A 22561-nucleotide genomic window follows, 5' to 3' on the forward strand; every position below is an offset into this window, starting at 1 on the left:
CCTTGAAGATTTGAAAATCAAGAGAATCACATCTTCACCCTATCATCCGAGTGCAAATGGCCAGGCGGAATCAACGAACAAAGTGATTATACAAAATCTCAAGAAAAGGTTGGAAACGGCTAAAGGTAAATGGCCTGAGGAACTACTTGAAGTATTATGAGCGTACAGAACAACGGCCAAATCGGGCAAAGGAGAAACTCTTTTTTCCCTCGTGTATGGAGTAGAAGACCTAATCCCGGTGGAAGTAGGAGAGCCTACCTTGATATATTTTCAAGCGAGTGAAGAGACGAACAACAAAGCGATGTTAGTCAGCTTGGAGCTACTCGATGGGCGCAGGGACTTGGCACATATAAGAATGGCAGCCCAGAAGCAGAGAATAGAAGTATATTATAATCGAAGAGTCAACCTCCGTTATTTTAAAGTGGGCGACTTGGTTCATAGGAAAGTAACTAAAAATACTAGGGAACTCAATGTAGGGAAGCTAGGTCCAACCTGGGAAGCCCTTACCGGGTTTCAGCTGTCACCGGGAAAGGCTCATACGAGTTGGAAAATCAAGATGGAGAAAAGTTGCCAAGAAACTAGAATGTGGCACATCTCAAGAGATATTATTGCGGACAAACATCACTGAAAGTATGTGCTGTACTCTTTTTTCCTTCGTCTATGTTTTATCCCAATTCGGTTTTTCTGGCAAGGTTTTTCACGAGGCAGCAACGAAAATCATACTACGAAGAAGGTTTCAACAGCAGCAATAAGACCTTTAATAGCAAGGCACACAAGCGAAGAACTACTCCGAAGCGGTTAGACAATATTTGGCTTGATAGCAAAATTCTCACCGGGAAAGTTAGTTTGATCTCTAATAAAGGTTACCCAACCGTTCACAAGTGCAAACCACTAGAGGATTGTTAGATAGTCTTTTGCTCGATAGCACAAATTCCTAAGGGGAAGCAAAGTTTGTTACCAAGCCGAAGATTGTCTAGCAATTTATTAGTGGGATCCTCGAAGGTGCAAAATTTCCAGTGTTCCAATTCGCATTCTTCACATCAGAACATTGGGGGGGGGGGAATGATATGAGGATACGACAACAATGACTACCACAATGACCGAAGCACAAAAATCGGGAACATAGTTATATCATCGGGATCGGGGATTGCGCGGCCAGCCCCGTAAAAATAAGTTGTACAAGTTAGCCACAAGAAATGGCAATTTCATTTTAGCATAACGAATACTTATGTATTTTTTGAAAAAGGAAGGAATAAAGTAAAGTCCTTTTATTTTTTATCTTGTTTCTTGTCTAATCGATGAATTGATTTTATCATTTGAAAGTTAAACAAGTACTTTAAATGCTAGTGTCGTAATGAACATGAGACGTCCTCTTCAAGAGCACCGTAAACATAAGAGGGTCATCTCTTATAAAAACCCTCACGATAAAGGATTGATTTCGGAAGAACTTGTGCTCGAAATCCAAATGCTTTCGGGGGAAAATACACCCAAGGCCTTACATAATAAGACGCAAATAGTAAAACTTACGCAGAGCACTTAAGCAAAAAATAATGCAAAGATTAATAACTTGCATAAATGTTCAAAAAGAAAACTCATGAAATAGTTGATCAAAAGATGTCTTTATTCACAATAAATGTGCCGAAGCGACACAGATACAAAATTTGGAAAAAGAAATAAAAAGCTAAACTGTTGCAGCTCCAGAACCCGGAGGAAGAGAAGTGTCTGCGCCCCCAGGGGAAGTGGGTAAATCCGCTGATGGCTCAATATCTTGGCCCTCATCAGTTTAGTCTTCAACATCTTCGCCTTCCATTTCCTCTTTAGTTCCCAAAGTTTCGAAACTAGAACCGGAAGAACCGAAAGCGTTAGGCCCTGTCAATATCCCCCTTTTAGTAGCTGACTCAAGCTCACGGGCTTTAGCAATTTCGGCATCAAAATCAATAATACTTGCTTTAGCCTCTTCTAAGGTTTTTCTCCTCATATTGTACATAACATAAGTTTTTTCAACAATGAGGGAAGTCGTTCGGCGCTTAAGTTCTTCTTCGAGTTGGGTAACCTCGGTAGAAAGGTTTTTCTAAGCGGATCTAACGGATTTAAGGCTAACATCGAGGTCACGAATAGTTGAGATAAAAATCCTATTATGCTCAATAGTCTAGCTAATAAGTATTCAAAATTCTCACTTATCACCCCGCAGCAGCAAGCTCTTCAGTTTTGGAGTTCAAGGCTGCCTCTAAGTTAGTCAATATTTCAGCGGATGCAACCTCGCTATCGGTTGCAGCAAGAACGACATTGTGGACTTCAGCCCATTTAGCCTTGGCTTCATCAAATTGAACCCTCAGCAGACCATTCTCTTGGTTAAGGGTTTCTACTTCTTGCTTGCTTTGCTGCAAACGAGTCTCCAACACAACGGCCTCAACAACTTTGGCTTCCAATTCGGAGAGGCGGGCAGCAGTTTGCTCCCGTTCGGCCAAAAGTTGATCCGTGCAGAGGTAAGTTCTTCCTTTTCCTGAATCAACCTCTAGAGGCTCTCGGATGCAAGGAAATTGGCTTACAAAACAAGAAAGACAAACTCAGGATATTTTCTATCAAAGACAGATGAAATGGCAAAAGAAGTGAATGTACCGTTGCGGCATTGTGCATGGCATTGTTCAACAAGCACTCTTCCGAGAGAGCCTGTATCTTTTTCCGGTCTTTTTATGAAGCCAAAGGCTTCATATATTTAGCAAGATCCACCGGTCAGGATAGCAAATTACATCCGGTTGACACCGAGAGAGTAACGCTCCTCCTCCTTTGTGGATCTTCTGGGGGGAGCATAGTTTTGCTTCAAATTCCCATGAACTGGGGACTGGGGGAGAAGAACACCCTCTTCTCCAGCAGATGTGGCTAGTAGGGATGATGTAGCAGTTGTTGGTAGAAGAGTTGGTAAAGGTGGAGATGAAGATGATAGTGTGGCAGGATTAGAATCAGTTGCGACAAATACAATGCTGGTAGTTGGTTGCTCGTCAACCGAAGACGGAAAAGACCCGGTACTCAACCCCAAAATACCGAGCACAACGACTAGGATCTGAAAGTGGGATTTGGCATTTTCCACCAATTCATACTCCCCCTAGAGCGTCGAGACATCATCCTCAATTGGTGTAACTAACTCAACAGATTGAGCGGCCTGTTGAGTTGAGGAAGATCGTCGTCTTCTATGTAGAGAAGATTCCTCCTCGATATCTTATCCATCATCATCAATCAACACGGTATCTATGACCGGCCTGGGTGGAGGGCTCGTCACCACGACATCCGGAGATGACTCAAGAGCAGCATTCCTCTCTCTCTTATTCTTCCCCCCGATCACGGAGAAACGCCTTCTTTTTGGTTGCTTGTTCTCCAGTCGGGGAGTTCGAGAAGAAGCACTTGCACCAGATGCAGGCCCGAAGATGCCTGTCTGTGAAAAAGCTTTTTGTAGCATCCGCACCGCATTATCGAGATCAGCCAAAATGTCTTATTCGGGGACGACAACCGAGCCCTGGGGTAGACCTATATTCAGCATGAGAGAGGAATTATATAATTTTCTCATAAGAAAAGGTAAGGATGTGATGAGTTAAACTTACCATGATTTTTGGCCTTCCATCCATATTTCAGGGACAACTCTTTTTATGAACGGGTTTCGGGTGTAGTAACGTCCAAAATTTTCTGAACCCATCGGTCCAAGACCTCAACCCTAGGGGGAACCCACCGAGTCGCTGAGGCAGGTAAAGAAAAAGAAGTTAATAATGACGAGGAAAGGATCCTTAACAAGGAAAGGAACAGATTGTATACTTATGTGTACGGTTCCACATTTTCGGAAAGGAAGGAGCCGAGGTGGGGATGATGTTACTGGTGGCAACTGAAACAAACAGTTCCATCCACCCACGGTTGTTATCATCATCCATGCTAGATAGCAATGCATGGTGGCCCCGCTTGCTAAAATTAACCATTCCCCCACGGAGATCTTGGGGGAATAAAGGTTCATCACATGAGCTAAAGTTAGCTCCTCTCCCATTTCCTGATATAGACATCGAAGGCAAGAAATCGTCCTCTACACGGAAGGACTCACCTGTGCCAAACACACTTGATAGCAGAGGCAAAACTCCTCAATGAAGGAGTCAAGCTCTCCACTCAGAGAAAATGTCTACAAAGTAAAGGGATATATATAGAAGTACGTAAAACCCTTCTGGGTAAGGTTACACGCTCTGCCAGATCGGGAGCGATAATATCTAGGTCCTGGCAATGATAGTATTCCATCACAGCAGGAATGCTGGAAGGGCGGATGGAAGAAAGATACCTGCTAACGGCCTATGTACGGGGGTTAGTAGAAGGAAATTTCTCCTCAAAGTCTTTTGTTGTAACAAGACTTTTAGGGATGATGGTGCTCATTGTTAGAGGAGTAGTATACTCGCTTTGTTCTTGTTCTTGTAGGAACTGGTATTCTTTGAAGAAGAAGCCATTATATGTTATGGAAGAAGGAAAAGAAATTTTCATTTGAAAAGAGTTAAAGAAAAGTTGAAGAAAAAAATACCAGTTGAATGAAGGAAGTTTGAGAGAGTTTGGAGAATTATGGGGTATGCATGAAGGAGGTTGATATGTATAAGTAAATATTTAGGCGACTAAGTTCATGGCCATGATTACCTTGATAACCGACAAAGGTTACGCTGAATCGTGGGATGACGCGTGTTCGGGGCATTAAAGACGGAGAGACGTGAGTCTAATCAACCGTCAGAATCTTTTCAGAGGGCATCAGGTAATTCCCACCAAAAAGAATATTTCTACCAACTTTCCGATGACACAAGGTTATGTCATCAGAAAGCAGGGGGACTATCTGTATAGGGTAAAATATGTTATGCCAAGTGGTCACATAAGAGAATGATGCGTGGAGCCGAGTGCAGAGGATAGGTAGCACCGAAGACAACTATTCCGCTTGCCACTAGAAAGAATAACACTCATGAAGATGCAATAAATACCCTCCGCCTGGTAGCATTTAGTGTGGAATATTTCACAATATTTAGTGCAATGCCTGTTACAGTGAATTTGTCATTTATGCTCATCGTTACACCTTCTTCAATGGCCCTCATGATTGACATTAAAGAAGGGCATGATCCTAGGACCTTGTTTCCCTAGGTTCAGCTATAAATAGTAGGCTCTGTTATCATTGTAAAGGACACAAATTTTCTAGCAAACTTATCAATCCAAAGCTCTATATAATTTTATCTTCTTATTTCCTTGATTTCATAGTTGTTGTGCCCGGAAGTCTTGGTCCCGGAATTATTGTTCCTATTATTTTGTCTTCATTTCAAGGCTAAGTATTGCGTATTTCATCAATTATTTTATTATTTCAGGATCAAATTAATTCTCTTGTTTAGAAACCACGTATAAATTCAACTGTACCATTTTACGGGCAAACACCTACTTAATTAATGTCATTAATATACACTTCTTTGTACATTACTCTCAAATTTTCAAATGTATGCCCTATCATTATCGTTTTCAAATGTTTTAACATTCAATATTGATAAGGAATAAAACAAATATGACAGAAAAGAGAGGGGAGATCACATTAATAATTAGTATGATAATGTAAGACCGAAAAGAAATGTATTAGAGCTTAAGTTATATATATTCATTGAGGTTTAAAAAATAATAGGTCATTTACAAGGTAATTATAGATAAATCTGTATGATAGACATTAATTAAGAAATTGGTAAAACTAATATAAAATATTACTTTATTAATTGATAGAACTTAAGTGGGCGTTTGGACATAAGAATGGTAAAATTTCGGGAAAAAATAAAAATAAAAAATCAAGTGAAAATGGTATTTAAAAATTAGAGTTGTGTTTGGATATGAATATAATTTTGGGTTGTTTTTTGAATTTTTGTGAGTGATCTAAAGTGAATTTTGAAAAATAGCTTTTTGGAGTTTTTCAAACTTTCGAAAAATTTTGAAACTCATTTCAAGTGAAAATCGAAAATTTCATAGCCAAACACTGATTTTGAAAAAATGTAAAAATAATTCAAAAAAAGAATCTTTTTTATGGCCAAACGGGCCCTAAATAATGCTTTTTCGGATGGTCTCTTCTCTCTCAGCGCAGTTTAACTAACGTACGCCTAGCCATGGGAAAGAGAGCTCGAAATCCATCTCAGAAAGCACTAATGGAACAAGAGGATATGGTAAAAGGCATTGCTCAACGTGGATTGAAAGGAATACAAGGTTCTCATGGAGAGCAAACGAAGAAAACCAGCGGAGAGGAAGGATCCAATGGAACAGCAAACCTAAAATTTCCAAAAGCGAAGGAAGCTCGGAGCATTCCTCCACAACTCACTGCGACGGCATCAACTTCTACGATTGGAGGAAACAGTCCTAGAAAAATGATGGTAATTCAGGTGTTCCTACATCTTTGGGGGAAGACCAAATTAAAGCTGGAATTGTGGGAAAAGGCCAAAGATTGCGTCTATGGAATGCGCTTATGCAAACTACATATTATAAGGGGAAGAGCTCATTTTCGATTGTTGGAAGGAAGTCCAGGGCTGATGAAGTAGAGGAGGAATTGCAGTCTCTACCCCTAAAAGAGTCCATGTGGGATAAATTTGACATTACAAAGATCAACAACGTCGGATTCAAATTAGATCATGTTGCTCATGTTGTGCATGGTGAGTCTTCTATTACTGCAATTGAGTTAGAGGACATTACTTCAGAAATTGAGTACTGGAATACAACTGTTGTGTGCTATGTGTTGGGAGCTCACCCCCATTTGTAGTGATCAATGATTACATTCAAAGGTTGTAAACTAAACATGGTATAAGTCAAATTGCGATGCTTAAAAATGGTATTATTTTGATAAGATTCGAAACAGAATGAAGTATTACAGGGGAATATTTTCCATTTTAACAATAAGCTTTTTATTATCAAAGCATGAACCCTGACACGGAGTTTTCAAAGAAAGAAATACTACCTCCGTTCCAGTTTATGTGAACCTATTTCCTTTTTGGTCCGTTCAAAAAAGAATGGTCCCTTTCTAAATTTGAAAATAATTTTGTTTAAACTTATAATTCTACCCTTAATGAGAAGCTTTTATAACCACGCAAATACTCTGGGGCCCTTTTTGAATTATTTAGAACTACAAATTCCAAATTTTTTTATTTTTTCTTAAACTCCGTGCCCAGTCAAACAGGTTCACATAAATTGGAACGGAGGAAATACAAACAATACCCATATGAATCAAACTACTAGGGCTAGATTTAAAGTATTGGAGTCCTAAGGGATTGAGCAAGATAGGTAGTTTAGTTGAGAAACCACTTATGGTAAACCAAAATACATAAAAGAAAATTGGCCTGAATTTTGCTAGGCTTCTCGTGGAGGTTGGTATGGATACTAAATTGCCTTACAGTGTACTCTTTCGAAATGAAAGGGTCACATGATTGAGCAGAAGCACAACTTGGAGACCTATCTTATGTAAATTCTGCCACCAATATGGGCATGACGTTATAGACTGTAGGAAGAAAATGAAAGAAAGGGCCAGAAGTTAGAGGAGAAGCATAATGGGGATCCAACATAGTAGCAAACTACATGTGGTACTAAGACACTACAGGAGAAGCAGGGGGCTGTGAAAGCATAAGCTAGTAATCTAAAAGAAGGCAAGGAATAGGAAGGGAAAAATAAGGAGATTGGACCTCAATCTACTGATTGGGTCACTCCTGTGAGAGTAGTGAGACATCAAACTAAAGAGCAGCAACAAATGGAAGGAAACAATCCCTTTCAAGAGCTCCAAAGGACTGGCAGTGGTTCAAGTAAAGGCCAAGAGGGTAATGAGGGTGGTCAACCTATTCCAATTCAAGGAATGGTTAGGTTACTCTGCTGGAATATGAGGGGGCTTAATGCCCCAAATAAGCGAGAGAGGCTAAACTACTCTGCAAAAATGAGGATGTAGGATTAGTAGGATTGCTGGAAACCAAAATAAAGAGAAACAAGGTTGAAGAAATTAAAAAAAAAATATTTGAAGGGTGGAAGTATATAACTAACCTAGAAGCACACTATAATGGTAGAGTGTTGATTGTTTGGAGGCCATACTATTATAGGGTAGTACGTGTTAATGTTGATACAGAAATAGTCACTTGTGAGGTGTTTCATATTTCTTCACATGTAACTTGTATGATGTCTTTTGTATATGCTTTCAATACAAAAGAAGAAAGGAGAACTCTATCGGAAGAGATAATAGCACAAAGCACCACGAGCACAATGGCTGGGCTTGTGGTTGGTGACTTCAACTCAATATTAAGTAGTGAAGATAGAATGGTGGGAACCCAGTCACTTGGTCAGAGGTTGTAGACTTCAAAAGCTGCATAGATAAGTGTGGTTTGATGGAGTTAGCTCACAATGGCCAAACATTTACCTAGAATAATAAAGGGGAAGGTCAAAGAATATACTCAAAAATAGACTGGATGTTTATCAATAATGAGTGGCTACAAAGTATGCCTACATGTAAAGTTGTATATTGTCATGACCCTAAACGCAAACTTGTCGTAATGGCGCCTATCGATGGTACTAGGCCAGTCGACTCCCACAATACTACAACAATTCATTCAAAGATATGCCAAAAGGCGTCTTGTATAGCAGAATTTCATAAAATAAATAAGGGTTGAACTAAAAAAAAATAGAAATGCGGAATGAAAAGCCCCAAACATCGGGGTCTCACTGAGTCATGAGCAACTACAAAAAAAAATTCTGGCAACAAAAAGACTAACATAGTCAGGGAAAAATCCAAAATACAACTAATGGGAAGATAAAGAAGAAGAAAACAAGGTTGCGATCACCGGACAGCTACCTTGCTAACTCCAATGATCAACTACAGGAATATCAACAGCCGTTACCGTAACCAAAAATACCTGGATCTGTATATAAGGTGAAGGGAGTAACGTGAGTACACCAACTCAGTAAGCAACAGAAGTAAATAAAGGCTAGGAAGTAGTGACAAGCTAAATGCAAGTGCCGTTCATATCCCAAGAATTTAGTAAAGTGCTGCATGCTATGCAACTAGAGTTTAAGTCAAATCAGTTTTCTTAAATCAAGTTCAAGTAAGACAATCAGAAATATCTTTCAATAGTTCTCAAACAAGGACTCAAAGCAACTATGAGCAAGGATGATGAAATCATGTACTGCCCCTCGGGCTAGCATCACTCAATCCTCCCAATCACTCCAACCTCACAATCACTCAAGCCTCACAACCACTCATGCCTCACAATCGCTCAGTACTCGGCACTCGGCACTCACACTCAGTAGGTACCTGCGCTCACTGGGGGTGTTCAGACTCCGGAGGGGCTCCTACAGCCCAAGCGCTATATTCTGCACGGACAACTCACATGCTGCAAGGACAACTCACGTGCTATAATATCATATCAGAATCCGCACGGATAACTCACGTGCTAAGGTACAATACCTCACAAACAGGCCCTCGGCCTCACTCAGTCATAAGCCTCTCCAGTCTCTCGGGCTCTCGGAAATCAAAGAAATCAGCGCAAACAACATTAACATGATGCAACAAATAGAATAATAGAGACTGAGCTCTGATGTAAGAATGCATGAACATGACTGAGTACGGGATATCAACTAAAGTAGTGAGAAGACAGCAAGAAACGACCTCTAAGGGACCAAACAATATTGGCATAAGGCCTAGACATAGTAACTAGCATGATTTATAGTAAATCTTTCTAAAGCACATAAAGAACATATACCTACAACAGGTTGTTCAACTTTACAGTTGCTACGGGACGGACCAAGTCACAAATCTCCAATGGTGCACGCCCACACGCCCGTCACCTAACATATGCGTGACCTCCAAATAGTCACATGACACAGAAATCCGGGGTTTCCATACCCTCAGGACTAGATTTACAACTGTTACTTATCTTAATCCAAGCAAATCTCTACTCTGCAATGCCCTTGCCTCTCGAATCGGCCTCCGAGCGTCCTGAATCTAGCCACAAGCAGTATAATACCATTAATATATGATAAAGGAATCAATTCCACAAGAAAACAACTAAATTAGACTCAAAACCCGAAATCGACTCAAATCCGACCTCCGGGCCCACGTCTCGAAATTCGACAAAAGTCACAAAACCCGAAAGTTCATTCACTCATAAGTCTAACCATACAAAATTCATCAAAATCCGACATCATTTGGTCCCTCAAATCCTCAAATTACACTCTACAAAATCCCAAGCCCTAACCCCCAATTTTCACTTCAAAACCCCACTAATTAGATGAGAAATCAACGGGAAAGCACCATAGCTAGGAGTATTAGAGCTCAAGCAACTTACCTCTGTGAAAACCCTTGAATCCCCTTCAAATATCATCCCAAAAGCTCCAAAGTCCGAGTTTAAAATGGCGGAAATGAGCCAAAATCACGAAGTCCTTAATTTATACATTCTGCCCAGTGAAATTGCACATGCGGCCCCTTTTTCCGCTTCTGCGATGCTGCACCTGCAGAATTTCCATCGCAGGTGCGGAACTCACTTAAGATCCCAGGTTCTGTATCTGCGGCCAAATCTCGCACCTGCGCATCTTCCTCCGCTTCTGCGACGCCAGCCAAATTCCTCCTCTCTGCATCTGCGATCTCCCGCTCGCTTCTGCGGGATCACACATGCGATGTGACATCCGCAGGTGCGATTATGACAGCTGAGTTCAACTTCAGCAATTTTTCCAATTTCCAAACTTGTTTCGTTAATCACCCGGAATCACCCCGAGGCCCTTGGGACCTCAACCAAACATACCAACATATCCCACAACATCATACGAACTTAGACAAATCACTCAAAACAACATTAAAACACCAAATTACACTCGGATTCAAGCCTAAGGACTTCTAAACTTCCGAATTCCACCAACGATGCTGAAACCCGCTAAACCACGTCCGAATGACCTCAAATTTTACACACAAGTCAAAAATAAGACCACGAACCTATTCTAACTTCCGAAATTCCATTCCGACTCGATATCAAAATTTTCACTACCGACCAAAATCGTCAAAATTCTAACTTTCGCCAATTCAAGCCTAATTCTACCACGGGCCTCCAAATCTCATTCCGAACATGATCCTAAGTCCAAATTCACCTAACGGAGCTAACGGAACCATCAAAATTTAAATCCGAGGTCGTTTACACATAAGTCAACGTTTGGTTGACTTTTCCAACTTAAGCTTCTACTTTAGAGACTAAGTGTCTCAATTCACTCCGAAACCACTTCGGACCCAAATCGACTAACCCGGTATAACACAATATAGCTGAGTAACACAAAAAGAAGTAGAAATAGGGGAAACGAGGCTATAATTCTTGAAGCGACCGGTCGCGACTTTACATCCTCCCCCTCTTAAACAAAGGTTCATCCTCAAACGGGTCTAGAAATATACCTGGAGCCTCAAATAGGTGTGAATATCTGCTTCGCATCTCCCGCTCGGTCTCCCAGGTGGCCTCCTCCACAGGCTGACTTCTCTACTGCATCTTCACTGAAGCTATAACCTTTGACCTCAACTTCCGAATCTGCTGATCCAAAATGGCCACCGGCTCCACATCATAGTCATATCACCCTCCAACTGAACTGTGCTGAAGTCCAAAACATGGATGGATCGCCAACATACTTCCAGATCATGGAAACATGAAATACTGGATGCACACTCGACAAGCTGGGTGGCAAGGCAAGCTTATAAGCCACCTCCCCTATCCACTGAAGAACCTCAAAAGGCCCAATGAACTGGGGGCTCAACTTGCCCCTCTTTCCAAACCTCATAATACCTTTCATGGGTGATACCTTTAGCAAAACCTTCTCCCCAACCATAAAATACACATCACGGACCTTCCTGTCCGTGTAGCGCTTCTGCCTAGACTACGCTGTGCGAAGCCGCTCGTGAATTAATTTCACCTTATCTAATGCATCATGGACCAAGTCTGTACCCAAGAGCCTAGCCTCACCCGGCTCAAACAATCCTACTGGAGATCTACACCTACTCTCATATAAAGCCTTGTACGGAGCCATCTGAATGCTCAACTGATAACTGTTATTATATGCAAACTCTGCGAGCGGCAGAAACTGATCCCATGAACCCTCAAAGTCAATGACACAAGCGCGCAACATGTCCTCCAATATCTGAATAGTGCACTCGGACTGCCCGTCCGTCTGAGGGTGAAAAGTTGTGCTCAACTCAACCTGAGTACCTAACTCTCACTGCATGACCCTCCAAAACTGCGATGTAAACTGAGTATCACTATCTAAAATGATGGAAATTGGGATACCATTTAGGCGAACAATCTCTCGGATGTAAATCTCCGCCAACCGCTCTGAAGAGTAAGTAGTACCAACTGGAATAAAGTGCGCGGACTTGGTCAGCCGATCCACAATCACCCAAATAGCATCAAACTTCCTCGAAGTCCGTGGGAGCTTAACTACGAAGTTCATAGTAATTCGCTCCCACTTCCACTCTGGGATCTCTAACCTATGAAGCAAGCCACCCGGTCTCTGATGTTCATACTTAACCTACTGACAGTTGAGACACCGAGCCACAAACCCAACTATATCCTTCTTCATCTGCCTCTATCAATAGTGTTGCCTCAAATCCTGGCATATCTTCGCAGCACCCGGATGGATGGAATACCGTGAGCTATGGGCCTCCTCAAGAATCAACTCCCTGAGCCCATCTACATTAGGCACACATATCCGGCCATGCATCCTCAACACGCCGTCATCACCAATGGTCACATCCCTAACATCATCTCGATGAACCCTATCCTAAAGAACGAGCAGGTGAGGGTCGCTCCCTGATATGGTCATAAAGAGAAGACCTAGAGACCACACAAGCCAGTACCCGACTCGGCTCTGAAATATCCAATCTGACAAGCTGGCCCGCTAAGGCCTGAACATCCAATGCCAAGGGTCTCTCTACTGCTGGGAGATATGCTAAACTTCCCAAACTCTCCACCCGGTGACTAAAAGCATCGGCCACCACATTGGTCTTCCCCGGATGGTACAAAATAGTGATATCATAGTCCTTGAGAAGCTCTAACCATCTCCGCTGAAGCAAATTAAAATCCTTCTGCTTAAACAGATGCTGCAAACTCTGGTGATCAGTATAGATCTCACAATGAACCCTATACAAATAATGACGCCAAATCTTCAAGGCGTGAATAATGGCTGCTAACTCAAGATCGTGGATAGGATAGTTCTTCTCATGGGTATTCAATTGGCGCGAGGCATAGGCAATCACCCTACCCCCTGCATCAGAACACATCTAATACCTACCCTCGAGGGATCACAATACACGGTGTAAGAACCTGAAGCTGATGGCGGAACTAACACTGGAGCTGTGGTCAAAGCAGCCTTGAGCATCTGAAAGCTCTCCTCACACTCATCCGACCACCTGAATGGAGCACCCTTTTGGGTCAATTTGTTCAAGGGCGATGCAATAGATGAAAATCCATCCACAAAGCGACGATAATAGCCCGCCAAACCAAGGAAGCTCCTAATCTCCGTAGTTGAGGACGGTCTAGGCCAACTCTGCACCGCCTCTATCTTCTTCGGATCCACCTAAATACCCTCATTGGACACCACGTGCCCCAAGAATGCTACTGACCCAAGTCAAACCTCACACTTGGAGAACTTTGCATAAAGCTTCTCCTCCCTCAATCTCTGTAATACAATCCTTAGATGTTGAGCATGCTCCTCCTGGATACAAGAGTACACCAGGATGTCATCAATAAATATAATAACGAATGAGTCCAAATAGGGCTGGAATACACTATTCAACAAATGCATGAACGATGCTGGGGCATTGGTCAGCCCAAAAGACATCACTAAGAACTCATAATGGTCATATCGGGTCCTGAAAGCTGGCTTAAGAATATCCGAATCCCGAATCTTCAACTGGTGATACCCGGACCTCAAATCAATCTTAGAGAACACCCTCGCTCCCTGAAGCTGGTCAAATAAATCATCAATACGAGGCAAAGGATACTTGTTCTTGACTGTGACCTTGTTCAACTACCTATAATCAATGCACATCCTCATGGAACCATCCTTCTTCTTTACAAATAGAACCGGTGCACCCCAAGGTGACACACTAGGTCGAATAAATCCCTTATCAAGGAGTTCCTGAAGTTGTTCCTTCAACTCCGTCGGTGCCATACGATACGGTAGAATAGAAATGGGCTGAGTATCCGACACCAAATCAATATCAAAGTCAATATCCCTGTCAGGTGGCATGCCCGACAGGTCTGCAGGAAACACATCTAGAAAATCACGTACCACCGGAACAGAATCAATGGCAGGAGTCTCTGCACTAACATCCCTCACAAACACCAAATAAGATAGACAACCCTTCTCAACCATACGCTGAGCCTTCAATTATGAAATTACCCTGCTAGGTACATAATCTATAGAACTGCTCCACTCAACCCTCAGAAATCCCGGCATCGCCAACGTCACAGTCTTAGCAAGACAATCTAGAACAACATGACATGGAGATAACCAATCCATACCCAATATCACATCAAAGTCAGCCATACTGAGCAACAAAAGGTCCACTCGGGTCTCCAGACCCCCAATAGACACCACACATGACCGATACACGCGGTCCACAATAATAGTATCGCCTGCGGAGTAGATACATGAACAGACGAGACTAGAGACTCACGAGGCATATCTAAAAAATATGCGAAATACGAGAAAACATATGAATAAGTGGAACCAGGGTCAAATAATACTGAGGCATCTCTGTGACAAACTGAGACAATACTTGTAATCACAGTATCTGAAGCAATAGTATCTGGTCTGGAAGGGAGGGTATAGAAATGGTCCTGGCCACCCCCTGATCTGCCTCCCCCTCTAGGGCGACCCATAGCTGACTGACCTCCACCCCGAGCTGACTGGGCGGGTGGTGAAGTAAATGGTGCTGAAGTCAAAGGCTGACTCCTCTGCTGAGATAGACCTCCATGGCGACGAGGACACTGCCTCCACATATGCCCAAACTCCCCACACTCAAAAATAACTCCCTGGTGTTGGTGGCGGGGACTTAAGGGAGCCCCGAGCACCGGGATAACTGGTAGAAAAACCTGGCATAGAGGAGCCCTGAACTGATGGAGCACATGACGAACTCTGGGCTGGAAGGGCACTGAGTGATGAGTAGCCCTGATGAGAACTATAAGAACCATGGCCAGATGACGCACCATGGCGAAATGGTCGATCTGACTGAGCATGTCTGAAATGACGACCTTTACCGTACTAGAACTGACCCCCAGAAGGAGCACAGCTGAATCCTCCCTGTCCTCGAGGCCTCTTGGCCTCCCTCTCAATAATGAGTGGCTACAAAGTATGCCTACATGTAAAGCTGTATACTGTCACGACCCTAAACTCAAACCTATCGTGATGGCGCCTATTGATGGTACTAGGCGAGTCGACTCCCACAATACTACAACAATTCATTTAAAGATATGCTAAAAGGCGTCTTGTATAGCAGAATTTCATAAAAGAAACAAGGGTTGAACTAACAAAAATAGAAATGCGGAATGAAAAGCCCCAAACATCGGGGTGTCACTGAGTCATGAGAAACTACTAAAAACTGGTCCCACCACAACAAGACTAACATAATCTGGGAAAAATCCAAAATGCAACTAATGGGAAGATAAAGAAGAAGAAAACAAGGCTGCAATCGCCGGGCAGCTACCTTGCTAACTCAAATGATCAGCTACAGGAATATCAACAGCCGCTACCGTGACCAAAAATGTCTGGATCTGCACACAAGGTGCAGGGAGTAACGTGAGAACACCAACTCAGTAAGCAACAGAAGTAAATAAAGGCTGAGAAGTAGTGACGAGCTAAATGCAAGTACCGTTCATATCATAAGAATTTAGTAAAGTGCGACATGCTATGCAACCAGAGTTTAAGTCAAATCAGTTTGTTTAAATCAAGTTCAAGTAAGACAATCAGAAATATCTTTCAATAATTCTCAAATAAGGACTCAAAGAAATTATGAGCATGGATGATGAAATCATGTACTGCCCCTCGGGCTAACATCACTCAATCCTCCCAATCACTCTAACCTCACAATCACTCAAGCCTCATAATCACTCAAGTCTCACAATCACTCATGCCTCACAATCGCTCAGCACTCGGCACTCGCACTCAGTAGGTACCTGCGCTCACTAGGGGTGTTCAGACCCCGGAGGGGCTCCTACAGCCCAAGCGATATAATCTATACGGATAACTCACATGCTGCACGGATAACTCACGTGCTATAATATCATATCAGAATCTGCACAAACTACTCACATGCTAAGGTACAATACCTCACAAACAGGCCCTCAGCCTCACTCAGTCATAAGCCTCTCCAGTCTCTCGGGCTCTCAGAAATCAAAGAACTCAGCCCAAACAACATTAACATGATGCAACAAATAGAATAACAGAGACTGAGCTATGATGTAAGAATGCATGAACATGATCGAGTATGGGATATCAACTAAAGCAGTGAGAGGATAGCAAGAAACGACCTCTAAGGGTCCAAGCAATACTGGCATAAGGCCTAGACATGGTATCTAGCATGGTTTACAGTAAATCTTTCTAAAGCACAGAAAGATCATATAGTTACAACAGGTTGTTCAACTTTACAGTTGCTACGGGACGGACCAAGTCACAAATCCCCAATGGTGCACGCCCACACGCCCATCACCTAGCATGTGCGTGACCTTCAAATAGTCACATGACATAAAAATCTGGGGTTTCATACCCTCACGACTAGATTTACAACTATTACTTACCTCAATCCGAGCAAATCTCTACTCCGCAATGCCCTTGCCCCTCGAATCGGCCTCCGAGCGTCCCGAATCTAGCCACAAGCAGAACAATACCATTAATATATGCTAAAGGAATCAATTCCATAAGAAAACTACTAAATTAGACTCAAAACCCGAAATCGACTCAAATCCGACCCTCCGGGCCCACGTCTCGAAATCCGACAAAAGTCACAAAACCCGAAAGCCCATTCACTCATGAGTCTAACCATACAAAATTCATCAAAATCCGACATCATTTGGTCCCTCAAATCCTCAAATTACACTCTCCAAAATCCCAAGCCCTAACCCCCAATTTTCACTTCAAAACCCCACTAATTAGATGAGAAATCAACGGGAAAGCACCATAGCTAGGAGTATTAGAGCTCAAGCAACTTACCTCTGCGAAAACCCTTGAACCCCCTTCAAAATTCACCCCAAAAGCTCCAATGTTCGAGTTAAAAATGGTGAAAATGAGCAAAAATCACGAAGTCCTCAATTTATATATTCTGCCCAGTGAAACCGCACCTGCGGCCCCTTTTTCCGCTTCTGCGACACCGCACCTGCAGAATTTCCATCTTCCGTATCTGTGGCCAAATCTCGCACCTGCGCATCTCCCTCCGCTTCTGCGATGCCAACCAAATTCCTCCTCTCCGCATCTACGATCTCCCGCTCGCTTCTGCGGGATCGCACCTGCGATGAGACATCCGCAGGTGCGATTATGACAGCTAAGTTCAACTTTAGCAATTCCTTCAATTTCCAAACTTGTTCCGTTAATCACCCGGAATCACCATGAGGCCCTCAGGACCTTAACCAAATATACCAACATATCCCAAAATATCATACGAACTTAGACAAATCATCAAATCACTCAAAACAACATCAAAACACCAAATTACATTCGGATTCAAGCCTAAGGACTTCTAAACTTTTGAATTCCACCAACGATGCTGAAACACGCTAAACCACGTCCGAATGACCTAAAATTTTACACACTAGTCAAAAATAACACCATGAACCTATTCCAACTTCCGGAATTCCATTCTGACCCCGATATCAAAATTTTCACTACCGACCAAAATTGCCAAAATTCTAACTTTCGCCAATTCAAGCCTAATTCTACCACTGGCCTCCAAATCTCATTCCGAACGCGCTCCCAAGTCCAAAATCACCTAACGGAACCATCAAAATTTAAATCCAAGGTCGTTTACACATAAGTCAATGTCTGGTTGACTTTTCCAACTTAAGCTTCTACTTTAGAGACTAAGTGTCTCAATTCACTCCGAAATCACTCCGGACCCGAACCGACTAACCCGGTATAACACAATATAGCTGAGTAACACAAAAAGAAGCAGAAATAAGGGAAACGGGGCTATAATTTTTTAAGCGACCGGCCAGGTTGTTACATATATACTTGGCTGAGGGATTAGTAATCATTGCCCTATAAAGATCACAATGGAGGACAACATTGTAAAGCCTAAAAGAACTTTTAAGTACTCTAATGTATGGTATAAACACACTCAGTTCCTGAGAGTGGTTAAAGCAGGTTGTAAAGTACAGATGGACGGTTGCAAAATATTTTAGGTTGTAAAGAAGATGAAGCTTCTGAAAAGAGAGCTCAGGAAGCTTAATACACAACACTACAGGAATATAATCACTGAAGCACAAGAGGATAGGGTAGCACTGCATGTTATCCAGGAGCAGCTTAACAAGGACCCTGGTAACCTGATATTGCAATAACAAAAAAAGGAGAAATACCAGAAACTAAGACAATTATCCTACTTAGCGAAGGTGTTTCTGCAGCAAAAAAACAAGGCTAACTAGATTAAACTTGGGGATGACAACACCAGTTACTTTTACTATGTTATAAGGCATAGGAAGCTCAAACAAGCCACAGTTCAACTTAAGAATAACCAAGGCATCTAGCAAACAGAACAAGCAGATATTTTTAGATTGTTTGTTCAATACTATGAGGATATTCTCAGGAAACAATGTGAGAGAAGAGTTAGAGACTTCAGATGATTTCTAAGGAATGGACCTCTACTAACAACTGAGATTCAATTGAATCTACTCAAACCGTTTACTGAAGAGGAGGTTAAGAAGGCAATCTTTAGCATTGACATTAATAAGAGTCCAGGGCCAGATGGTTATGTAAGTGATTTTTTAGAGCAACATAATGTATAGTAGGAAAAGATATAACAGGGCCAGTGTTGGAATTCTTCCAAACTAGCCAACTTCTGAAAAAAATAAATGCCACCAAACTGCACATATTCTAAAGGTATCAGATCCTGAAAATGCTAGCCAATATAAACCAATTGCATGTTGTAATTTAATCTATAAGGTTATCTCAAAACTTATCTGCTTGAAGCTTAAGGAAGGGGTTAGTCATTTGGTGGTTGAAAATCAAACAGCTTTTATACAGACGAGATCTATGGTGCATAATGTCTTAGTCTGTCATGACCTCTTAAGACACTATAATAGAAAAACTACTCCTAGATACCTCATGAAAATAGACCTTAGGAAAGCATACGACATGGTGAGCTAGGAATTTATAGAAGAGGCACTAATTGGCTATGGGTTTCTAGGAAAAAATTATTTATACTAGTGATGGAGTGTATAACCTCGCCTAAGTATTCCATCATTGTTAATGGAGAAAAAAATAGATACTTTGAGGGTAGAAGAGGACTAAGGCAGGGGGGGCCATGTCACCCCTCCTATTTGTTCTAGTCATGAAATACTTGTCAAGAACACTCAAGAGTATGAGTGAGCTCCAAGACTTCAAGTTTCCCCCAATGTGCAAACAACTCAAACTCACACACTTGGTATTTGCTGATGATTTAACGATCTTCTGCAAAGGCCAAGAGTAGCGTGTAAAAAGATTTATAGAGGCACTGGATCACTTCACAAAGGTCACTGGCTTGATGGCTAACATGGAAAAATCAAGCACGTTTATTGTAGGGGTAGATGATGACACCAAGAATAAGCTATTGGATATCACTAGATTCACAATAGGAGCCTTCCCTATTAGGTATTTGGGGCTGTCACTTTCTTCAAAAAAATGGAATAAACTGGATTGCCATCAGTTGACTGATAGGATCACTCAGAGAATAAAATATGGCTACTCTAAGAAGTTATCCTATGCTGAGAGACTACAAAGTATTAATGCAGTACTCTTCTCCATACATAATTTCTGGTTGACTGTGTTTATACTTCCTCAGAGTGTACTAAAAGAAGTCGACAAGTTATGTGGAGTTGTATAAAAGGAAAGAAGAAGACTCCTTTAATATCCTGGGACAAAATTTGTGTGCCCAAAAAATTTGGAGGACTTAATATCAAGAGTTGTAGACACCGAAATATCGCAGTCGTGGGCAAACTAATATGACAGTTATTAGAGAAACATGACTCCTTATGGGTTAAGTGGGTTCATGATTTATATATGAAGCACGATAGCAGTATATGGACACACAGACCCCCCACCCCCCACCCCCAACCCCCGGATTGCAGTTGGTATTGAAAAAAACTAAACTCTTTGAAAAATGACATGATCACTTGGTACTCAAATGGCAAATATAATCTGAATTCTACTAAGAGGTACTTTATTACAAGAAGCTATATTGCTCTTAAAGGTAACCTTACTAAATGGACAACTACTGACCTGGTGTGGACTGTTATTGCTCAACCAAAGCATCGATTCATTCTGTAGCTAGTTGTACATAATAGGATCTTAATAAAAGATAGACTTAGACAATTGAATATTCCAGTGGATAATAGTGAATGCTGCATATACAGTACACATACAACAGAAACTCCTACGCATCTATTTGCAGATTGTGCATGGATCAGCACACTTCGCAAGGAACTGGAAAACTGGCTGAGCATCCAATTCCAAGCCGGAGAGGTGAAGAGGGTAATGGAAAGGATCAGAAGAAAGCATTGGAAGCAGGCTGCCAAGGAAACTGTAGCCACTATAGGGGGAGCTATCATCTACCAAACGTGGAGGGTAATGAACTGGGCCATCTTTAAGAAACAAAATGTAAATATTGAGTTAGTTGTAGAACAGATTAAGAAGGAAATTGTGCATAGATTAAAGCTTCTAATACAGACAAGGAAAACCTATAGGAACAATAGACTGATACAAAAAATCATTAGTAACTAGGATTCATATTCCGAGGCCTAACTTCTCACATTAACTTTCCTAGAAGGTGGATGTGTGGTAAAGTGCTCTTTAGGTATATTGTGCACTCATGTTTGTTTGTACGGTAATATTCACGGTTGTTACCAAAAAAAACTTAAATACATCTTGCAGTAGTAAAAGGATGAACTCACTAGAGTGAAGTAATCCCTATTATAAAGAAAACACCTATACCTTTATCCAACCCAACATAACGACTTTTTAATTTCCCTCCTTTACATATATCCTTAACCTTCCAAGTTCCATCTATCTTCTATATTTCTTTTTCTCAACAATCATTGGTAAATATTTTAATATGATTTGTGAAAGGATGAAGAACAAGTGTCAAGCAAGTCAACATATTGAATTTATCCATGCAATTCTCCTTATCCACTTAAGCGTAGTATTCTGGTTCGCTACCTAAAATGCCCAAGAAAAGAAATAGGTAAAAATAGCACGGGCTAGCCAGTTTTTTGACTAGGTAATTAAAAAATAGTCAGTTTTTACAAAGTCATTAAAAAATAATCACTATTTTGCTGCAACACGGACCGGTCCAGCATAATATACTGGAGATTGGTGCACCTGTGTATGAACTTCCAGCATATTATGCTGGAACTCCAACACGCGGAAAGTTCCAGCATAAAATATTGAAGATTGGAGCACCTGTGTATGAACTTCCAGCATATTATGCTGGACCGGTATATTATACTGGAACTCTAGTATATTTATACTGGAGTTCAAGTATATTATACTGGAATATTTTCCGGATTTTGAATAGTATTTTCGTTTAGATTTATCTTTACATGAAAAGTGGCTAAATTTCGATTACTTTTGAAACTGTGACTATTTTTCAATTGCCACTTGTAAATCTGGCTATTTTTGAATTTCTCCCGAGAAGCAAGCAATGGTGCAAATCCTTAAAAAAATGATGCAAATCCTAGAATTGGTAATTGGAATAATTCTGATGTGATATGAATGTTGAAATATGCAATGTTTCCAAATCTTATTAAATGTCAATGATCTTTTTCTTCTCTCTTTCCAGTGGGAAAGCCAAAATTTAGAACAAAGACAATGAAAGAATATGATATTTTCACTTTCTTTCTTTCCAAAAAATGGACTAACCCATAAATTTTGTGTCCCCCCGGAGAAAAGGGAGAAATACTTTTTTCGCTTTAATTGGAAGGAGTAAAGTGAGTTGAATAATTGGAAGCCTGGAAATAGCTCACCATTTCAAACCTTTTTTCGTCTCTATCTATCTCTATCTTAGAAAATTTTATCGTCCCAATTTATGCGGCTTGTTCAAATTTTGAGAGTTGAACGAGCTTCTTTTTTTTTTTTTACAGTAGTAATTTTTTAATATACCTTTTAAATATTTTAAATTGCTAATTATTGTAACTTATAGTACTTTTTACATAATTTATTTAAAAGAACTTAAAGATTCTATGTTCGAACTGATGGCCAAAATTAAAAAATTTGACTCTCGAAATCTAAACAATAACACATAAATTGAGAGTAAGTACATAATAACAACAACAACAACAACAATCCAGTAAAATCTCACTAA

The sequence above is a fragment of the Nicotiana tabacum genome, chromosome 14, assembly GCF_000715075.1.
Source record: "Nicotiana tabacum cultivar K326 chromosome 14, ASM71507v2, whole genome shotgun sequence".
Taxonomy (NCBI): Eukaryota; Viridiplantae; Streptophyta; class Magnoliopsida; order Solanales; family Solanaceae; genus Nicotiana; species Nicotiana tabacum.